This window comes from Phyllobates terribilis, unplaced genomic scaffold (genome assembly GCF_046119375.1).
Source record: "Phyllobates terribilis strain yellow unplaced genomic scaffold, ASM4611937v1 Scaffold_9__5_contigs__length_417890890, whole genome shotgun sequence".
Lineage (NCBI taxonomy): Eukaryota > Metazoa > Chordata > Amphibia > Anura > Dendrobatidae > Phyllobates > Phyllobates terribilis.
In genome coordinates, this window is record NW_027362769.1 from 90,040,926 (window position 1) to 90,064,709 (window position 23,784).

Here is a 23,784-nt window from a genome sequence, read left to right on the forward strand (position 1 = left end):
GACATATAAAAATCTATTCGTTTTGATGGTCAGGACTGCATCGCTGTGCTGTCTATCTATATATCAGGCATGAAAAGGATTATGAGCGCAGGTATAGGACCAAGATCCTAGTGTCATCAGACAAATGGTTTTCCTTCACCGAAGTCATTGTCTGGCAGATATATTTTTCTGTACGTGATTTTTCGCTTGTTTCTTCCCTTATGAAAGTGACTTTTTAAGTTTAAAAATACAAGTTCTGTTTTACTTTGGTGCTAAATTACATTTCAATATTGTAGATGACTTTTAAGGGACAGGAGTCAATATGTAACAGTAAAATTGATAGACGGTAGTATAATATTTTAATTACTGAACTTTAACCTAAGAGCGATGGAAAAAAGGTTCTACTAGAAAAACCTGCTTATGGGGAATGTTTTGTGTCTCATGATGTGGAAGGGAGGGGATTGTTGACACTGTACAGACGCATGTAACCTTTCACGTATTTTGAGATTGTGTATTTTACCACTGAGCCCTCCCTATGCTCCTTTTTCCTATAAATGATGAAACTACTCTTTTTCACTCATTTGATTTTCACTATTCCCACTGAAACTTTTAGTCTACCTAGAGGTAAGTATAAAACTTGTTTTTTATATATATATATATATATATATATATATATATATATATATATATATATATCTATTTCAATTTACCTTTCTATTTATTTAAACTGATGAGTGATAGCAATCTCTGTATAGAGCTGAGGAATATGGTGCTGACATTTTTTTTTTTGCCAACTTCTTCAAACTGACGCACACGGTTCATGAATTTGGCACACAATCAGAAATGCTCTTAATTTTTGTCTTTAACCAGTTTTTGAGACTTTTTTTAGTACTAAAAGTCACAAATCCTTTAAAAAGATCGCAAAAATTCTCCAAATTAAAAACTCCACCAGAAACCTTACTCCAAACAGGCACTGGAGTGAGATGCACTAAAAAAATGCAACATTTGGTAAAAGTCACATTTTATGAATCTGTCTAAAACATCTAGATAAGCAAATTAGTCAAGGAGGAATAAAAAAAAAGACAAAAAAAATTAAAAAAGTGGCGTAAAACATATAAGGAATAAGGGATAAATACCAACGCCACTAAAAGGAGGAAATTACTCCAGAAAAGTGGGGAGACAGAAATGATGAATTGAGGCCTATTTTTGAAGTACTCTGCAGTTTTTGTATAGTATGGAATGGAGATGGGGTTGATACATCAATAAGAGCTGGTAATGTAATTTCTTTACTGATTGATCCTGGAAACAGCTCATTCCAGTTTATTTAGAAGCAGAACTCAGAGCCGCCTTCTCTAATAGAGCATGTAAATCTGTTGTAGACTTGTTAGTGGTCTCTTTAATCTTGTACAGTATCAAGTGCAGTCTGTAGGTATTATTAAATTATATTGATATGAAGTATGCATATATTCTTAATATTGTGTTCTTTTTGTAGGTTCTCAATAATGCACCATCCACACCACGGTATGTCTCATATTGTCTTAGAGCACTCTGAATTACAAAGCCCTACAATCCATATAATCTTATCGCCCTTCTCATTACGTACTTACTTGAATTCTCACTATTTTCCTGCCAGGATTAGTCCTTGCACAGTTTATGATACAGTTAATAGTGGTGCTTAAAAGTTTGTGAACCCTTCAGAATTTTTCCTATGTCTGCAGGAAAGTCTCCTCATACTGGCATGCCAGACCTGGCTAGTCACTCTCCACAAGGAGAAACCTTACCCCTTAGATCCCATTTTAGGCTCTGACCTAGTCAAATCAGATCTCATACTTTGCACTAAGGAGGGGCAATACCTTGAAACGCCGTGTCTGCAAACTGGGATTCTAGTTTGACTTTCATTCAAAGTCATATTGCAAGGCTCATTAAAGGGTCGATATTGACTTGAAGGATTGCTACTTCCAATAGGTGGCACTAGAGTTCAAGTCCTCTTTCTCTTTGAAGAGACAATTTGCATATTTTATTTCCCAGAGGAGCATGCAAGGCGTTTAAGTCTCCTCATGATGTGTGATCAGGACTTTGACTTGGACATTACTAAACATTAACTTATTTTTCTTTAACCATTGTTTTGTAGAACAAATTGTGTACTTTGGGTCTTGGTCTTGTTGCATGACCCATATTCTCTTGAGATTCAGCTCATGGCAGATGTCCTGACATTCTCCCTTAGAATTTGCTGGTATAATTCACAATTCATTGTTCCATCATTGATGACAAGTCATCCTGGCCCAAATGCAGCAAAAAAGATGCAAATCATGATACAACTTCCACCATGTTTCACAAATGGTAACTGGTTTAAATGCTTCCTCTTTCAAAACAGAATGCTACTCGTGTAATCCAAAAAGCACAATTTTAATCCCATCTGTCCATAAAACATTGTTCTAATAGTCTTGTTGTTTGTCCCAAATGATTTTTAGCATACAGTAGATGGGCAATAATGTTTATTTTGGAGAGCAATGGTTTCTCCTTGCAATCCTGCCATGCACACCATTGTTGTTCAGTGTCCACCTGTAGTGGACTCATGAACATTAACATAAGCTATTGTGAGAGGGGCCTTAGTTGCTTAGAAGTTACTTTGATTTCCTTTGTGACCTTGCTGACTATTATTCGCCTTGATCTTCAAGTGATTTTTGTTGGTTGACCACTCCTGTGGAGGGTGATTATTGTCTTGAAATTCCTCTATTTGTACTCAATCTGTCTGTTTGTGTATTGGGGAGTACGAACTCTTAAGAGATGGTTTTGTAACTGTCTTCAGTCTGATGAGAATCAACAACTCTTCTTTTGAGGTCCTCAGAAATCTCCTTCGTTCATGCCATGATACACTTCCACAAACGTGTTGTGAAGATCAGACTTTAATCCTTGTTCTTTAAATAAAACAGGTTACCCACTCACACTCAATTACCATCCTGTTGATTGAAAACATCATACTCAAATTTTACTTTCAAATTATCTACTAATCTAAACGATTCACATACCTTTGCCACTTACAAAAATGCGATTTTGGATCATTTTCCTAATTTAAAAAATGGCAAATATAATATTTTTGACTCATTTGTTTTAGTTGGATACCTTTATTTACTTTTGTGACTCATGTGAAAATCAGATTTTAAAAGATACCAGTCAACGGATGTTCTCCTCCAAAAGGTTATCTTTATTATATCACTGCATATACAGCATAAAAAGCGACGTTTTGGCCACATAGAGCCTTTTTCAAGCAATATACAAAAAGGAAGACATCATTTTTTGTATATGACTTGAAAAAGCACCTATGTTGCCGAAACGTCGTTTTTTATCCTGTATATCTAGTGATTAGTATTGAGCGAGTATGTTCTGTTCCGAGTATGCTCGGCCGAGCTCCGAGTATTTACAGCTGCTCGGTGATATGTTTGAATCGCTCCCGTGTGCATGATTTGCGACTGTTTGACAACTTTAATACATGTGAGGAATGTGTAAGAAATAGACATTCCTTACATGTATTAAAACTGTCAAACAGTTGCAAATCATGCACACGGGAGCGATTCAAACATATCACCGAGCAGCTGTAAATACTCGGAGCTCGGCCAGAGCATACTTCGTGAAAGGGTTAAAAGAACATACTCGCTCAACACTAGTAATGATATAATAAAGATAACATTTTGGAGGAGAACATCCTGTGCCTTGGATCAATTGGACTTAATAATTTGGCAATATTAGACCTGAAAATCAGATTTTGCTTTAGGTCAAATTTATGCAGAAATATAGAAAGTTTTGAAGGGTTCACAACTTTCAACTACCACTCTTTATAGAAATAGTTATTCATATACTCTGTGTATTTGTGCCAATTAGACATGGTTCTCCTTTCGGCACACCCCCCTGCTCCGCTGATATGACTAATCAGCACAAGTCAATGTTTAAGTATGGGTTTATATAGGCCGACTGCTGGCGTTAAATAACCACTGATCGGCAATCAGTTTGCCCATTGATAATTTTTTTAATAACCTGTTTAATCAGGCTGACAACACTTTAGATCAGTAATAGATCATTCTGTGCGCATAGGCTGCCACTGTAATCGGCAGCACATTTCCTGGTTACACAGGCTGATTTGCTTCTAAGAACAATGATCTTTTAAGCAGGTCAAAAAATAATTTTAGCCAACGAACACTTTGAATGTTCATCGAGTGAGCGGCTGCCTATTTACATTGCGTGATTATTGGGAGGTGAGCACTCCTAAGCCATGATAACTGACCAGTGTAAATCCCACTAATCCTATTTTTCTGCTGTATTTACTGTTAATTAATGGTGAAAAATTCAGATTTTTTTGATATAAGAAATACTTGCTACTGGCCATCTAAAGACAAAGAGGGAGATTTACTAAGATTTGCACCATATTTTTTATTTGTTTTTGATACTTTCTATTCTTTATTCATCAAGGTAGTATGAGCTGTGTGCTCTGACCTTTATCCCTAGGTTGTAAAATCCTTGAATAACACTGCTTGGCCAGCACTCATCTTTAATATTGGCTCATCTTTTATACTAGCCGCCCCTGACATCCTAATCTCTAGCTGCTGCAATTATCAGCATTGCATTAAATGGCGCCGGGCATTGTTATTTTGTGATCTTCAAGAATTTAATATCAAATTGTTTGAATTCATGAGGACCTGTGAATTTCAGGAAATTCGACTCTAAGTCGATCCACAGAGGATCAATCCACTCATCTCTACCATCTAGTCTAGTTTACACAGTCAATTGTCATGTTAGAATGAAATATTAAACTTTGCTAGATCAGGTTAACATTCCTCTTGTTACGCTACTGGTGTAGCACTGCTGAAATCCAGTGGCCGGAGGAGCATGAGCAAGAAACGGCAGACAGTAGTAGAAGTTCTTGCAAGTAGCAGTAGGAGTTGTAGTAACAATCCATAGAGAAGTGGGGACAGTCTGGGTCAGATAGTCCTCAGAACAAGGAGCTGGAGACTGAACTAGGCTAAACAGCTAGACACAATACTCAAGCAATGAGTGAGAGATCCATGCGGCTTTAAGTAGGCCCAAACAGGAAACAAGATGGATTCCACAGGTTCAGAATCTGCCATCTTAGTAAAGGGCAATTGCAGGACACAACAGCAACCTCCAGTGGTAAGAGGTGAAATTGCAGCATAATATCAAGGTGAACAATAGCAGCCACTAGTGGTCAAACTGTAGAAGAACAACAGGAATCCTGACACTTGTATCTTGTAATTTTGTCATTGATGTCCTATTTCACACCTAATGTTGTATTACCTACATTGGATAATTTATGGAAAAACTATTTCTCCTAAGTCTAATATAGAAATTCCTACTTTTACAAGATGACGTTACCTACATGTCAGTCGCATATGTTATGGAGGTATAATACCCTATAACATAGTTGTGTATCTGGTACATACTAAGAATCCAGAATAAACTACCACAGACACACTTGTTTGTTACAAACAATTCCATTACAGCAAAACTGTGATTAAGTGGAAAACCAAGTAAGGCATGTAGGAATCTCCTGGCATATATACTTATGTAAATATAATTCTGTCATGTATTGAATTTGAATGGATGACATGCATTTTTTAATAACATGTAACTGAAAAATTGTCTAATTTTTCATGAAAGAGAGAGATAAAAAATTATATATCATGTATAAAATCTAAGTACACCAATAGAAAATCTTAAAGAAAAAAACTTAAAAATCTTGTTGTTGCTTCAGATCATAGAGGTTTCTTTCTTACTGTTGTGCATGAGCCTTAATGAGCATTTTTTATCAAAATTTGTTTATGCATAAAATAGGAGCCCAAGAGGTCAGGGGGGCACTTCTACCTGCAAATCAGGTGGAATTGTGGATTATGATGAGCTATTGGACTGCAAGGGTCCATATATTATTCTTGCACAGGGGCTCCTGACCCTGGAACATTGTTAGAAATCATGAATGCATTGTTATAATCCTAGTTTGGCACCTGGGGATTGATTAGACCCTCATAGGTTTACAACATGTTTCAATACTTCATAAGTCTTGCCTTAGGCTTCCTTTACATGTTCTCTGTGATGTTGGGACACTACAGTTGTCAGGGCTTAAAGTATCCAACTTAGATAGTTATCGGCTAAGAGCTCATTTTGAAAGTTTGTTCGTCCCAAAGCTTTTTCTCCCAGTCACCCATACACTTGAACTCTCAGTTGAGCATGTATTCTTAAAGCTTTCTCTTATTACAGGACCACCTTCCTGTCCTCCCCCATGTCACCCCCATCCTGATCCTCACCACCATGGTCCACCCCATCATGGAGGTCATCCACCTCCCCACCATGGACCTCATCATGTACCTCCCCATGGAAGCCATCATCCTCATGACCAACATCATCATGGCCACCATGGACCACCTGGCCACCATGGACCACCTGGCCACCATGGATCACCTGGCCACCATGGGCATCATGGAAAACATTAGTAATATGCTATTTAATGGTCAGACTGCTCTAATGATATTTAATATATAGCATATAAAATGAATAAATGATTAAGCGGCACTGTAAAATATCAAAGTCAACTTTATCCAAATCAGGTTGAAAATAAATATTAGAACATTTGTATTAATTATTTTTGATAATGATGTTTTCATTTTAATTAATTTAATACAGTGAATTTATAATTATTAATTGTATTCATGTGTGAATTGTTCCATGCTTAAATGTGAATAAAATGCTTATCGGAACAGTGACGCTGGTGCAAAGAGGAACACACTGATGGTTTAATTATACCATGTTCATATATTTCCCCCATTTCCCTGTAGTTCTATTAAACAGATAAAAAAGTGATCTAATTTTGGTTCAATTGTTCTGCTTGGAGTTTGAGTCTTATGGCCTTACTGTATTTGGCAATATTTTTATTAGGAAGTTTTGCAATGATTTTAAGTCAATATTATTTTTACCTAGTGCATATTTGAAGGAATATTTATTTTTTGTGCAGGTTTTAGAGGGTATTTTTGCCAATATCGCATTAAATCACACAAGTTTTAAATGCTTATAACAAACACCATGAATTTAAAGTGTTTTATATTCCAATTTTAGAATGCCTTTTTAATAGGGGAATTTTGTGGGTATTATCATTTAAGGCCTCATTTAGACATCTGTGTTTCACATACATGTTCTATCCATGGTTTTCTCAGATAGAACATGTATCTATTAAAGTATGTGGTGCTGCTCACATGTCTGGTTTTGGTTGTGTGTTTATCCCCTCCTTCTCCTACTTTGTTTTTTCCCCATCCTCCACTTCCTGGTGTTAACCTCTGTTGTTTGTGTGCATATATTTGTATGAGTGGTATTTTCCTTTACCCCTGTTGGTATTACCTTGGTAGTCTGGGTGGTGTATTGCCATACACCAATATTCCCTGGGTGGGGGAAGGGAACAGATTGAGGAGCTCAGACAAGGTACGAGGCCCTGGCATTTTCACCTTCAGAAGTAATCCAGGGAACAGGGTCAGCAAGGGCGCCCCTAGCGTTAGGGACAGAGTCGTGACAATACAACTGCATACAAACAATACCTGGTATACTGTATTTTTTTTAATGGTGATAAGAAGCAGGGAACTATTGTATATGTCTGGGCTTATCTCCTGCCATTTTAATCTCCAAAAGTGGTGTGAATTTAGCTTTTGATGGTAACTAAGATAATGAGTGTTCAGTGCTCATGATGATCATCACAATATGGGTGAATCTATCAATGAATCTATCAATAATTGCTGCATTTATATGATCATGAACAGTCAGTTTCATTTTACAATATATCAGTCAGGCCTTTTTAGATATTTGCAGAGTAGAGCAAGGACAGGGCTCCCAAAGTCTGACTCATATCTATTTGTAAGGTCTCAACAGTGAACAGAGGTATACACAGCAATCCACCTCCATGGGGCACGCTATTCTCAATGCGGTCAGTAACATGACATTCATTGGAGCAGGCACATCTTTTGACTGTCTGTATTCATGTGAAAATCAGAAGCTCGCGGAAGTACAGTAGGGTCCTACAGTATAGAGATATCAAATATAGCACCATCTCATATAGGAAAAATATATATTTTTAATATTTTTTGTCTATTATAGGATAATTATATGTTTTAACTATCACCAAACAAACAATATTTCACTGTTTCTACAGGAAAAATATATGTCTTTGTACTGTGTTAGCCAGTAGAAAGAAAAATCTAAAAAATTTGCGAGTCCTCAGAGGATTATACCTTTTAATGGCTAACTGAAACAATGGTAACAAAACAAGCTTTCGAGACTACTCAGCACTTCTATGCCTGATGAAGAGACCTGAGTAGTCTCGAAAACTCACTATTTGTTACCATCTTTTCATTTAGCCAATAAAAGGTATCAATCACTGAGGACTCTCAAATCTAAATATTTTTCTTACAGTTTCTACAGTATTTTCAAGCTGCTTCAACATGTATGGAGTTGCTCCTGAGTCACTATGCATGAGAAGAATTACATGACTCATCATCTCATGATTAGCTATTAATAAGATTGTTATTACTGGACTTCTCTTTATTACTTTGTCTTTATGCAACACTTCCCTATTTAGTGCTACCAAAACAGATCATTACTCAGAGCTTGTAAACTTATTTCTACAGCGTGATAATCTTATGAATACATTATTCACTTCACTTTGTATAAAGTTTGCATACTTTCATTAAGATATTTTTTCTCTGTATGCAAGTTTTGTCTACAAACAGTCTAGAAACGTACATTTTAGATTAAGTTCTCACGATGAGTTTTTGAGTGCAGAATTTCACTGAGCACAAAAAAATGCAGCGTTTTACAATTCCAGCTAAATGGATTGGATTTGTAGAAATCTCTTGCCCAATGTGCTTTTTTTTCACACAGCATAAACTGACCTTTGGTGCATTTTTGAAATCCACTACATGTCAATTTCTCTTGTGCATGCGCTAAGTTTTATGTGCTATTTTTCCCTATAGAATTGCATTAGATGCTGAAATCCGCAGGTAAAACTATCATATGCATTTTTAAAAACCCATGTAATCCACACATAATTGTATCAATGAATTTTGTCAAAGTCAAATACTAGGAAGTATCAAGAACAAAGCAGTTTTATTGAAAACCTAACATCAAAAACTCACCAAATACTAATCGTGGGAACCTAGCCTTAGAGAGCAATTAACTTAGCTTACACTGTACAATTGATCTGGCAGCATTTCACGCAGTGTATAGTGTGGACATTGTGAGTTGCAATTTTCCATCAAACTGTCAACCACAGTAATATATAAACCACGTTGCCAGTCACTACAGAAATATGGTTGAAATGTTGTACATATACTCATCAAATTCTCAAAATCTGATTTCATAGACTAAGGATTATAGATAATTTAGCAATAAATAACATATAATTGATCTAGATAGGTTGAACTTGATGGACCTGTGTCTCGTTTCAACCTATGTAACTATCTAATCTTGCTAGCAAAGCTGCAGTACAAATTTTACCTGTATATATAAACTCAATGTGTAGGTAGCTTAAAGCACTACTCCAGCATTTTCTTTTATTTTACTGCTGGAGTGGTGTCACTAATCTAAGTTCCCTGAACATAGTATTATACTTACCAACTGCCTTCTTCATCTTTAATCAGCGTCGCTCCAGTTGTCTTCTGCCGTTTGTGTTCTGCTGGATATCTCCAGTGTTTGCTGGGCGATCCAGAGGTCACTTCTCAATGTAAGTCTATGAGAGGCAGGACGAGGCCAGAACTAGGCTCTCATAGACTTACACTGAGAGATTGTGACTGTTACCTCTCACTTCTGGTCAGCCAGAAGTTGGGGTCACAAGATGGTGGATTGGGACCAGAAAGGTGCCAAGTAGAGCTGAAGATGGCGGCTTGTAAGTATAATACTAGGGTTCGAAAACTCCAGCGCTGAAATAAAAAAAAAAATGATGAAGTGGTACTTTAACCCCTTAGTGACCGAGCCAATTTTGACCTTAATGACTTGGTCAAATTTTTGAATTCTGACCACTGTCACTTCAAGTGGTAATAACTCTGGAATGCTTCAACAGATCCCCCTGATTCTGAAACTGCTTTTTTTTGTGACATATTTTACTTCATCATAGTAGTAAAATTTGTTTGATACGACTTGCGTTTATTTGTGAAAATATCGGAAATTTGGAAAAATTTTTGAAAATTTCACAATTTTCAAACTTTTAATTCTTATGCCCTTAAAACAGAGAGTTATGTCAAACAAAATAGTTAATAAATAACATTTCCCATATGTTTACTTTACACCAGCACAATTTTTGAAACATAATTTTTTTCGTTAGGACGTTAGAAGGGTTAAAAGTTGACCAGCAATTTCTCATTTTTCCAACAAAATTTACAAAACCATTTTTTTAGCGACCACAAACCATTTAAAGTGACCTTGGGGGCCTATATGACAGAAAATATCCAAAAGTGAGACCATTCTAAGAACTGCACCCCTCAAAGTCTTCAAAACCACATTCAAAAAGTTTATTAACTCTTCAGGTGCTTCACAGGAACTAAAGCAATGTGAAAGGAAAACAATGAACATTTGACTTTTTTTTCACAAAGATTTTACTTTAGCCCCCATTTTCTTATTTTCACAAGGGTAACAGGATAAAATGGACCCCAAAATTTGTTGTGCAATTTCTCCTGAGCATGCCGATACCCCATATATGCGCGAAAACTATTGTTTGGGAGAACGTCAGGGCACGGAAGAGAAGGAGCACGGTTTTGACAGCAAAAATGACTGGAATCGAGAGCGGATGCCATGTCGTGTTTGGAGAGACCCTGATGTGCCTAAACAGTGGAAGCCCCACACAAGTGACCCCATTTTGGAAACTAGACCCCTCAAGGAATGTATCTAGATGTGTGGGGAGCGCCTTGAACCTCCAGGTGCTTCACAGAAGTTTATAACAAAGAGCTGTGAAAATAAGAAAATCACATTTTCCCCACAAAAATGTACTTTTAGCCCCCAATTTTTTATTTTTACAAGGGCAACAGGAGAAAAAAGACCCCAAAATTTGTTGTTCATTTTATCCTGCATACACCGATACCTCATATGTAGGGGAAACTATTTTTTGGGTGCACGGCAGGGCTCGGAAGGGAAGGAGCTCAATTTGACTTTTTTGAGCGCAAAAAAGGCTGGAATCTAGAGTGGATGCCATGTCTCACTTGGAGAGCCCCTGATGTGCCTAAACAGTGGAAATCTCCAATATGTAACCCCATTTTGGAAACTAGACCCCTCAAGGAATGTATCTAGTTGTGTGGTGAGCACCTTGAACCCCCAGGTGCTTCACAGAAGTTCAAACGTAGATCAGTGAAAATATAAAATCACATTTTTCCCACAAAAATGTACTTTTAGCTCCAAATTTTTTATTTTTACAAGGGCAACAGGAGAAAATGGACCCCAAAATTTGTTATGCAATTTCTCATGAGTACACCAATACCCATATATAGGGGAAAACTATTGTTTGGGCGGAAGGAAAGGAGTGACATTTAACTTTTTGAATGTAAAAATGTCTGGAATCGAGAGCGAACGCCATGTTGCATTTGGAGAGCCTCTGATGTGCCTAAACAGTGGAAACTCCCCACATGTGACCCCATTTTGGAAACTACACCCCTCAAGGATTTTTATCCAAGGATAAAGTGAGCATTTTGAACCTACAGGTACTACACAGAATTTGATAACATTAGGTCGCCATATGGAACATTTTGTTCACAAAATGTTGTTTTAGACCCAAATTTGTAATATTCACAATGGATAATAGGTGAAAACAGACCCCATAATTTGTTATGCAATTTCTTCCGAACACGATGATACCCCATACGTGGTCAAAAACTTCTGTTTAGGCACATGGCAGGGCTAGGAAAGGAAAGAGCACTATTTGTCTGGAATACGTTGTAAATGCCAAGTCACATTTAGAAAGCCCCTGACATGCGAAAACAGCAGAAACCCCCCACAAGTGACCCCATTTTGGAAACTAGACCCCTCAAGGAATTCATCTAGGGGTGTACTGAGCATTTTTAACCTACAGGTGATTCATGAAACTTTATAACATTTAGATGGGAGAACAAAAAATAGTTTTTTTTCCACTAAAATACTGTTTTAGCACAAAATTTATAATTTACACAAAGGGTAATGGGAGAAATTGGACCAAACAATTTGCTATGCAATTTCTCCCGAATGTGGCAGTACCAAATATGTGGTTGTACACTACTATTTGAGCACACAGCAGGGGTCGGATGTGAAGAAGTGCTACTTGGCTTTTAGAATTTTGTTTGACTAGATTGTTGACTCCATTAGCCAAGCCCCTGAGGTGCCAATAAGCAGAAACCCCCACAAGTGACCCCATATTGGAAACTTCACTGCTTAAGGAATTCATCTAGGGGGTAGTGAGTATTTTGAACCCATAGGTGCCTCACAGAATTTTATAACATTGAGACATGGAAATATGACATTTTAGTGGTAAAAATGTAATTATTGTATTTGCTACAAATTTTTCAGGTACACAAGGGTTAATAGGTGAAACTGGACCCCGCAATTTATTGCTCAACTTCTACCAAACATGGTGATACTCCATATGTCATCAGAAATTACTGTTAGACCACATGTCAGGGCTGAGACGGAAAGAGCGTCTGTACTTTTGGAGTACAGATATTGTTAGAATAGTTTGCGGGTGACATTTGCGGAGCCCCAAAAGGTGCCAGAACAGCAGAAAAAGCCCCCAAAGTGAACCCATTGTAGAAATTGCACCTCTCAATGAATCCATCTACGGCTGCAGCAGTAGCATAGCTACTGGGGAGGCAGAGGGGGCCGTCGCCCCGGGCCCCATCACATGGAGGGGCCCACCTGGAGCTATGGCTGCTTCTGTCATTAAGCAGAAGGCGGACGTGGCTCTCTGATGTGTCAGAGACAGGGTGGCACACTGCACGCATGCTGCTGATCTCTGTCTGAGGCTGAGCTGAGACTCTGGAGCACAGCAGCCAATCGCAGAGTCTCAGTGCAGTGTACGGAGTGGGCTGGAGCGCTGCTGACCTGATCTTCCTACGGGCTGGCAGGTCTGCCGTTAGCTTCAGGGTCCATGCTGGACGCTGGGTCCTAGTGAACATCTGCAGCTTAGGCTGTGCCAAGACAGTGCCTGGGTCAGACTGATCAGATTCATCACATTCATAAATGTAAGGGCTGCTCTGCTTGTTTTTTTTTAAATAAATTGCAGCATATGATGTTACTGTGGGAGTGGGATGAAAGTGAGGGGAAGAAGGGGAGCTGATTTGGGGTAATGGGGGTGGCACTGGGGGCCTTGTGTTCTGAGATCAAGTGAAAGCTCATGTCATAGTTGTTGTCTGGGGAGAGTGGAGATGGTGAGGTAGGGGGCTTATTATAATCCCCAATCCCCAACCTGTTAATATAACAAGCCCCCATAGAGTAACCATGGCATGAGCAGCACTGTATTTAAAGGGGCTTTTCCTGTGTAAAACTACAAGCCGCTGTATGTGACTGCAGACTTGTAAATCTTCATATTGTGCATACTGCGTGCTGTGAGGATTCACCATTGTTAGGAGCGGGCACTACAAGAATGTGCTATACATACTCCCGGACACGTACCGATAGGGTGGGCAGAGCCTTGCTTAATGCACATGTATTGAGTGAGACTGGAAACTGTAAAGTTGGAATGTGGCTGGGAGTATGTATATCATATACTTGTAGTCATGTGCCTGCTTGCTCCTGGCAACGGCAAATACTAAATAAACTCTAGGGTTAGAGTTGTGCTAGGGTTAGGGTTGTGCTAGGGTTGTGCTAGGGTTAGGGTTGTGCTAGGGTTAGGATTAGGGTTGTGCTAGGTTTAGGGTTGTGCTATGGTTAGGGTTGTGCTAGGGTCAGGTTTAGGGTTGTGCTAGGGTTAGGTTTAGGGTTGTGCTAGGGTTAGGGTTGTGCTAGGGTTAGGGTTGTATTAGGACTAGGGTTAGGGTTGTGTTGGGGTTGGGATTTTTTCAAAAGTAAGAAAAAAAAATGATGACGATATGGCGACTAGTGTTGAGCGCAAGTGCTCGCTACTTGAGTTTGCATCGGATGCTCTGGTATGTGTGGCACCTCAGGAGTCTGGTTGCCGCAGTGGCATTGCCTCCCTCACAAGAGGTGATGCCATGCCTGGAAGCAAGGAGGGGTCCCCTAATCAGGTTATACTAACATGCAACACTTTCCTGGCTCCAGACCAGCAAGGGGAGCACCTCCCCTTAGCAACTGCGATCTGTAGGCGGGGTTAGTTAGAGTTAGTGAGGAGTTGAAGTGAGGACGTCGACGAGAGAGGAGCTGAGGAGTGGAGCTGCACAGCAGAAGGAATCAACACAGAGGAACCGGACACAGGAGTCCGAGGCTGTGGGGCACTGAAGGCCAAGCAGCAGAAACCGGAGGGCAGCCGACTGCAGGTCTCCTGGCCCCATCAGACGCCCGGAGGCTCAGCAGCACCGCAGGGCCCAGCACCACCATGTGGTAGTGACGCATCAGCAAGGCCCGAGCTGCCTGCCATACGGGTGATCACAAAGACATTGCACTCAGGGACGAGGGCCACCGCACAGCTACAAGCAGCAGGGCCAAAGAGTTTAGTGGAAAGGGAAGGCCTCCAACTTCACCTGGTGAGGTGGATTCCTTACTTGCTTCCAAGCTGCCCGGACTTCCACTTCTAGCCAGTACCCTAGTCCCGGTTTGCCTAATCACAGCCAGTAAAGATAAGAGCAAACCGTCATTAAGTTGTGGACTGATTATTGCTGCGCCATCAACCCCTGCACTACAACGCCCAGCATCACCTCTAACATCTACACTGCCCTGGAGCTAAGCTCTACCTGTGGAGGGCCACACCAGCTTTGCTGCACTAACATCAGCTCCAGAGGACCTGCTCTGTAGCGGCGGGTCCCTTTAGCCGCATACCACAGGTGGCGTCACAAACTTTGTACATAAAAACTATAAAATCCCCTTTTTACTGACCGTCGTGGGTCACGGACCGGGTCACAGCCACTGTGACATCTCCCCTAGCAACGACCGGCCCGGCACCGAGTACCCCACGGCCCAGGGGGCGCGTCATATGCACCGAGTATTGCGGGTACTCGAGTGACATGTTGGAGTCTCTGCCCCATATGTTTTGCGGCTGTTACACAGCCAAAGAAACCTCGCGGGGATTGCCTGCCATGCACGAATGATTCCCGCATATTTTTTTTGGGTGTCTAATAACCGTGAAACATGCGGGGTGGGGACTCGAGCATCCGCAATACATGGTGCATACCCGAGTACCCGATGCAAACTCAAGTAGCGAGCACTTGCACTCAATGACAACTTATTCAGACATTTTCTGAAAGCCCAGGTCCTGCAGTCTCACACTGCTGGGACACCTCTTCCTTCCTGCCCGAGGCCAGCAGCATCACCCTACTCCTGCCATCGCCAACTTCCTGCAGCAGCGAGCCTGTCTCCTGTAACCCTGCTCCACCACCTCCACCACCCGGTAACCTACAGTAAAGTAAGGCTATAAGACGTGTGAAGCCCTGCTGTGCATGGAGCCACAGATCCTGGAGGGGTGCATTTCAGGTTTTCTCCACAAGAGGCCCTCAGAGCATACACACACCTCCACCCTACCTCAGACCACCAGAGGGAGCCCGGATAGGGATATAAATATGGAGGGTGGAGCTAGGCAGAGTCAGTCTGTGAGTTAGTTCTCCTCAGGAAGAGAGTGGAGACAGAACAGTCTGGAGTCCACAGCCAGTTCCTGCAGAGTGAGACACAGAGAAACAGGTCAGTCTGCAGTGGAGCTCAGTCAGACTCAAGCAGCTCGAGTTAAGTGAGCTAGGAGCGTTGCTTACGCTCAGAGAGCAGCAGAAGAGGCAGCCAGCTAACTGCCAGTGTGTATAGCCTAGTGAGGGCCCGAGTAGGCCGAAGGCTAGAGGAGTAGTAGCATTGGGGGCAGAGGAGCTTTACCAGCTCACCCCAGGAACCATATACTGGACACCGGGTCCGAGTCTGCAGGGATTCTTTACACCCAGCAGAAGACAACCAGAACCCCTGGCGAACTACATGTCCCAGGAATTCCAAACGCTGACTGTTATACCAGGGTCAGGAGTTACCGAGGCCCCATATACCAGGGAGTGGGTACTCCAACAGAAGGCCCTACCACAGGGTCAGCCGGTGCAGAACAGAGACTAAGTTAGGCCTAGCTCCAGGCAGGCCAGAGACTAACACTAAGCGGCGAAGAAACAGGAGGCCCTACACCAGCTCACTGGGGAGAGTCCTGCAGTGCAACCCTCACCCTACAGTGCTCCGGACGGTACCTGCATTTCCACCAGTAAAAGGTACAGAAGCAAACCGTGTGTGTGTGTCCCCTGTCCTTCCTTGGACCCGGCTGTGTCACCGCCATATCGTGCACCTCGTCAAACATCGCTGCACTGAGGCCTAGCTCCACCTGTGGGGAGCTACATCATCAAAGCTGCCGTAACACCGGCCTCAGTGGACTGCTGCAGCGCTGGTGATCCTCACAAGACACCACAGGTGGCGTCACGAACTTTGACATTTCATTTTCCCCTTTTTAAGAGAGACCCCAGGGTACGGGCCCGGGAGCCGACCACCGCGACATCCCCCAAGACCAGGCATTAAGGCCCGAGTAGTTCCCATCCCCTGGGCACCACAGACGCACCACCCTTTTATTTAAAAAATGTTTTTCCTATTTTCCTCCCCAAAATTTGGGGTGCGTCTTATGGTTCAATGCGTCTTATAGTTTGAAAAATGCGGTACTTTATAAAAATCACAAATTATTTAGTCTTGAAAGGCTGCTACTAGTAAAAATGCATGTTACAATAAGCCCTATCATAACATGTATTAGCAGTAGCAGCTAGTCAACAGACTTAATTCTGTTCAGTATTAAGTGATAAAAAGTAGAATTCAATAATATTCAATAATAATCAGAATGTGGTTTTGGCCCTCCACAACAGTTATAGCCTCTCATGTAGCCCCTTGGAAAAATTATTAGCCATGCCTAATCTATATTAATGCCCATTTTAAATTACCCATATTTTCCATCCCATACAAATAATATTTTGGCATAGACTTTACATACATTTACATTATCAATAATGGTGGTGAAGACCTGTATGTGCCCTTAATTTTATTTTATATATTTTGCAATACCAATAAAGCCTATTATTTTAACTATTTTGGCATCAGTACCTTCATGTACAGGGACTCACTGTCTCTTGAAGTATCATTCTATTAGTATAGAAGGAAGTGTGTTGTATACAAGTACCTATGACATAGTGCATTTAATTATAAATAATCTGATGAGAAACACAACCTCTTGGTCGACTAGAGTATAAGCTTATATATGTATATGCAAGTGTGGCACCCCTGAGGGTTCAGTCGCCACAGAGGTACTGCACCTCACCCAGAGGTGTGGTGTCTCCTTCTCTCAGGTAAGGAGGGAGTGCTGCCCGGAACCCCAACACCCACATTCAACACTACACTGCTCCAGGCCGGCTGGAAGGGCAACATGTATGCGCAGAGCTGAGCCCTGTCCCTGGCTGGAGTGAGGGGAACCCAAAGGTAGAGGGAACCAGTAGTGAGTGTGGGTGGAGGAAGCAGTTTAGGGGAGCACCATAGTAGTAGGTATAAAATGGGAAGCCATCTTAGGGGAGGTTAGTTCAGAGGAGAGAGTAAAGACAGTCAGGGAGCAGAGTCTCTTTAGGAGCTCTGCTCCACCAATAGGGCCCAGTCCTAGAGGCCCAGGAGGGGAGCAGAGGAGTAGGCTCCGTTCTACTAAAGGGATCCCAGGGGGTACGGCGAATGCAGGACGGCACCTGTACGCCCCGAATCTGTCAGAAGACAGAGGGATCAGGCCGCAAGAAGGGGACCGGCCCCTGGACCAGCCGTGTTACTCCAGGTCTCGGCTGGAAAAACCGGAGGCTTCTGGCTTTTATAGCTCAGTTGCCAAAGCCTCATTCTAATTACTGTGAGGGTCAAGCAGGTCCGGGAACTCAAGTAAGGCAGGAGGGACTTCAGAGCACCCGAGAGGGACTGAGAGTGGGGAAGCGCAGGGCAGGAGGGAGAAGACCCAGCGTGAAGACGGTCTAGAGAGAGGAACACAAGAAAGTGGGGTTCCGTCAGGTGCCCCTAAATTACCTGAGGAAGAGCTGAACCCCCGTTCTGGTGAACGCAGCGCGACGTGGGAGGCTGTAAGCTGGACAGTACAACCTGAGGAAATTAACAACTGTGAGTAAAGACTCGGATGACTGCACCGCACTGCCTCCGTCCATTATTTTAGCTGCGCCATCTTCCCCCCTGCACTACAACGCCCAGCGTAATCAACAACCCCTACACTGCCCTGGAGCTAGCTCTTCCTGTGGAGAGCCATACCATCCCTGCTGCAGTAACATCAGCTTCAGAGGACTGCTCCGCAGCGGCGGCTCCCTTTGGCCGCATTCCACAGGTGGCGTCACAAACTATTCCAAAATCTCATATAAACCCAAAACCCCTTTCTTTTTGTTGACCGCCCTGGGCCACGGACCGGGCCAGCCACCGTGATATTGACTCGCCCCCTGGGCCGTGGGGCACGCGGATCCGGGCGATAGGGGAACGATGGGGGTAGTAGTAGTGGCGGCCCGGTCCCGCGGCTCAGGGTGGTCAGGCCAATGGTAGTCTGCTATGCGCTCCAAATAATGTCCGACTACGCCACCCGTGGATTGCGGTTATTAGGAACCGCCGCTGCAAGGCAGTCCGCTGGGGCTGATGATGGGTGCAGCTGAGGTGATGTGACTCCCCACGGGAAGAGTGCAGCCCCAGGGCAGTGTAGTGGATGTTGGGAGTGATGGTAGTGCGGGTCCCGGTGCTGATAGTGCTGGAGGCGCGAAGGAGCACACAGACAACAAGTTACAGTCCAGGGTCTTTACTCACAGTTCGTTTGTTCCAGGTCACTTCGGCCAGCAGTGACCGCCCGAGCCGTGCTGCGTCCACCAGGTGAGGGGCTCGGTCAACTCCCAGGCAGTTCAGGAGCATGGCACAGGACCCCCTTTTATCCTTTCTCTGGCCTGCCTCACCAGTGACCCACTTTTGTCCAGCTGCCGCGGACCTGTGCGGTTAAACGTGGGCCCCGTCCTCCGCTGTCCTATATGGTGCCTTCCTAGCAGGTTTGATGAGGTGTCGCACCAATATATGATCACGACGACCGGTCTTTGGCTGAGGGTTGTTTTTCCTCCACCAACTTGGGATCCGGTACCCTTAATCTGCCTGACCCTGCACCCTGGATTCTCGTGGGTTCTTAGGGTCCCTTCCACCTTCTTGTTCCTGAGCCCTTCTGTTTCTCTGTCTCTCCTTCTTTGCAGTTCCTTTCTGTTTCTGTTCCTTTCTCTTGGAGCTGAGATGAGCCAGAATCTCAGCTCCCCTTCACCTCCTCCTCGGCCTCTTCTCCAGGCCCACTTCTCCTTCTCCTCTCAGGCCCCGGCCTCTTCCCTAGGCCTGCCTTTGGAGCAGTACTCAGCCTGAGCTGCTGCTCCCTGTCTTCTCCTCTCCACAGAACCTAGATCTCAGATGGTGCCCACCTTTTATACCTCCCTCTAGCCATGAGCCCAGGTGACCAGCAACCAATGGGCTCCTTCCTACGCTCAGGAACCGCCCCCTATCTGCCCCTACAGCACTGGGTGTTCCACCCCTCCCTCCCCACTCCAGCAGGGACATGGTCGGTCGTGCCTGCACTTCTATCTAGTGGGAGCACCGTTGAGCTGTCCCTCGGAAATGGGGTGTGTGTGCTGCATGCAGCTAACTGAGCCCTGGTCCATACTCCATCCTTACCTGGGAGTGGAATATCACACCTCCGGTCTGAGGTGCAATACCCCTGTAGCGGCCGAACCCTCGGGGCGCTACATTCCCCCCTGGTAAAGCACAGCACGTCCTCGGGCTGGAAAAGAGCAAAAACAGTTGATTACAGGACATGCAAAGACTTTTTCAATAACTTTTTACATTAGAAACAGACATTACGGTTCAACTCCCTTTATGGGACACACTTTTCTTTTCACTAGACATTATAGAAAACTTTTTCAATACTTCCGGAACTCTTTTGCATAAAACATTATAGAAAACTTTCACATGACTATTTAGCAGCATATAAAACCTTTTCACATAAAACATTTTTTTAAGTAAAGCACATTCTTGGATCCTGGTGGCGGTGCAACTTGTGACCAGGTGTTCTTTCTTTTTAAAGGTGCAACAGTCCATTTTAACTTTGAGGTAGACGTTGCGGTTCTTGTATAAAGCCAGTAGGGGGCGCTTTAAGAAGCGCAACTATATACATGGGATTGGCCGTTCCCAGTCCTCGGCCGGTGGGGATAGGGGAATGGCTGCTCACAGTCCTCAGCCTGTTAGGGGAAGAGGGGTGGCTTTTCTCAGTCCTCAGCCAGGTTACTTAGGGGATAGGGCATAACGTTCACACAGTCCTATATCAGTCCCAACGGGGACCACACACAATTTGAAACAGTCCCACACAGTTCCTTTGCACCCTTACGGGTAACTATTTACAATGCCACTTGACCGTTCACTGGTAACGGTGTCTTCGTGACGCTCCTTCTTCCTCCTCATACGGATCTTCAGGCCCGCCCGGGCCCTCCTGGTACTCAGCGTCCGAGTAGTGCTGCTCCCCCTCCTCTACTACTCTGTGGACGTGGAGGGCGTACCATCCCTTCACGCCTTGGTGTCGGGTGTAAGACACCACATCCCCTGGAAACAGATCTCGCCCTCGATAACCCTCCGGCAGGTGGCTCTCCACATCTTTCCTCGTCACGAACACACCGCTGATGGTCTCAGGGTCTCGGATGAAACCGCAGCCATGTTCCATGTGAAATTTCACGACAGTCCCGGTGACTCGGGGACCGCGGGCAGCTCGGGGATCTCGTCGGGCCTTCATCTTCTGCTCCGCACTTTGGGCCTGCAGCTTCTCCTGTTTCATGCGCCGCTCCCGCTGCTCCCTCTCGAACTCCTCCAGCTGTTGGCGGCAGTACTCCCGTCGACGGGCGGCGTACGGGGGAGCTAGGCCTTGCGACCGGGCCTGCGATTGTGGTCTTCTGCTGATCACGCCCGGGGTCAGAGGGCACGGCGTGGGGCGGGGCTCGCTGGTGGTGTCGATGGCCTGGGAACCGGTTGGTAGCGGTGGAGGCACGGTGTTGATGGCGGGTTCAGGTACGTTGGGCTCCGCAACAGGGTGCAGGGGCAGGTCGGCGGCCCCAGGGTTCGGGGTAGGGGCGTCTCCGTTACCTGCCTTTGCTGTCGCGGCCTCCTCCGCGGCGTCGTCCTCGGCCTCCGCTCTGCTTTCACTGCCCTCGGTGGCTGGTGTGCCGTTGGATGTCGACGGCGCCTCCTGCTGCAGGATCACGGCCCGCCGGGCCATTTCTTCTTTCCACCCGGCAATCACGTCCTGCTGCGCCCGGACCATCCTCCGGTCCAGCTCCTCCAGCGCAGCCCGCACATACTCGGGGTCTTCCTTGGGGAGGTGTGCTAGCAGCTCCGTGAAGCAGCATGGGGATTCGGCCTGCAGCAGGCCACGCGCCAGGGCGCTGGAGCTGGTTCCTGTCTCTATCTTTGGGTGTGGCCTGGCCAGACTGATCCAGACTGCGCCCTGCCCCACAGTTTTCTTCCCTCTCCGCCCCCAGAGGGCGTGGTCCTGGGGCATTCTGCTGACAATCACTTTCAGGGGCAGCCCCCCCATGTTGATGGACATCTCCACTTCTGCATTCATGGCTGGTGGGGGCGGGCTCCTTCTTTGGCGCCATTCTGGGACCTGGCCCACGATGGGAGGTGGCTTCCTGCTGTCTTTTGGTGCGCACATAATGGCGTCCGCTCTGCCAGGGCGGGAAAGACGGATGAAGATGGCGGGAAACGGTCCAAGATGGCGTCTGATGGCGGGAATCGGCTCCGGATGGCAGGAAACGACTCCGGATGGCGGGAAACTTCTTTTTAAGGTACATGTGCAATTTTCTTCAGGCACGCAATACCCGCTTGTGGCGGGTTGGTAATGATCCTGCCGACTACGCCAAAGCTGACTCGCCCCCTGGGCCGTGGGGGACGCGGATCCGGGCGATAGGGGAACGATGGGGGTAGTAGTAGTGGCGGCCCGGTCCCGCGGCTCAGGGTGGTCAGACCAGTGGTAGTTTGTTATGTGCTATGTACTGGTTGATAATGTCCGACTACGCCACCCGTGGATTACGGTTATTAGGAACTGCCGCTGCAAGGCAGTCCGCTGGGGCTGATGATGGGTGCAGCTGAGGTGATGTGACTCCCCACGGGAAGAGTGCAGCCCCAGGGCAGTGTAGTGGATGTTGGGAGTGATGGTAGTGCGGGTCCCGGTGCTGATAGTGCTGGAGGCGCGAAGGAGCACACAGACAACAAGTTACAGTCCAGGGTCTTTACTCACAGTTCGTTTGTTCCAGGTCACTTTGGCCAGCAGTGACCACCCGAGCCGTGCTGCGTCCACCAGGTGAGGGGCTCGGTCAACTCCCAGGCAGTTCAGGAGCATGGCACAGGACCCCCTTTTATCCTTTCTCTGGCCTGCCTCACCAGTGACCCACTTTTGTCCAGCTGCCGCGGACCTGTGCGGTTAAACGTGGGCCCCGTCCTCCGCTGTCCTATATGGTGCCTTCCTAGCAGGTTTGATGAGGTGTCGCACCAATATATGATCACGACGACCGGTCTTTGGCTGAGGGTTGTTTCTCCTCCACCAACTTGGGATCCGGTACCCTTAATCTGCCTGACCCTGCACCCTGGATTCTCGTGGGTTCTTAGGGTCCCTTCCACCTTCTTGTTCCTGAGCCCTTCTGTTTCTCTGTCTCTCCTTCTTTGCAGTTCCTTTCTGTTTCTGTTCCTTTCTCTTGGAGCTGAGATGAGCCAGAATCTCAGCTCCCCTTCACCTCCTCCTCGGCCTCTTCTCCAGGCCCACTTCTCCTTCTCCTCTCAGGCCCCGGCCTCTTCCCTAGGCCTGCCTCTGGAGCAGCACTCAGCCTGAGCTGCTGCTCCCTGTCTTCTCCTCTCCACAGAACCTAGATCTCAGATGGTGCCCACCTTTTATACCTCCCTCTAGCCATGAGCCCAGGTGACCAGCAACCAATGGGCTCCTTCCTATGCTCAGGAACTGCCCCCTATCTGCCCCTACAGCACTGGGTGTTCCACCCCTCCCTCCCCACTCCAGCAGGGACATGGTCGGTCGTGCCTGCACTTCTATCTAGTGGGAGCACCGTTGAGCTGTCCCTCGGAAATGGGGTGTGTGTGCTGCATGCAGCTAACTGAGCCCTGGTCCATACTCCATCCTTACCTGGGAGTGGAATATCACACCTCCGGTCTGAGGTGCAATACCCCTGTAGCGGCCGAACCCTCGGGGCGCTACATTCCCCCCTGGTAAAGCACAGCACGTCCTCGGGCTGGAAAAGAGCAAAAACAGTTGATTACAGGACATGCAAAGACTTTTTCAATAACTTTTTACATTAGAAACAGACATTACGGTTCAACTCCCTTTATGGGACACACTTTTCTTTTCACTAGACATTATAGAAAACTTTTTCAATACTTCCGGAACTCTTTTGTATAAAACATTATAGAAAACTTTCACATGACTATTTAGCAGCATATAAAACCTTTTCACATAAAACATTTTTTTAAGTAAAGCACATTCTTGGATCCTGGTGGCGGTGCAACTTGTGACCAGGTGTTCTTTCTTTTTAAAGGTGCAACAGT

The 23,784-nt window shown here is 44.9% G+C and overlaps 1 long non-coding RNA gene across 1 annotated transcript; it reads left to right on the forward strand.

Moving 5' to 3' along the window:
- The first annotated feature begins 470 nt into the window (after positions 1–470).
- Positions 471–6,848, forward strand: LOC141161649 (uncharacterized). The gene is made up of 3 exons (XR_012250665.1): positions 471–603; positions 1,472–1,500; positions 6,244–6,848. It is a non-coding gene; the product is annotated as an uncharacterized lncRNA (long non-coding RNA).
- Positions 6,849–23,784: the final 16,936 nt, after the last annotated feature.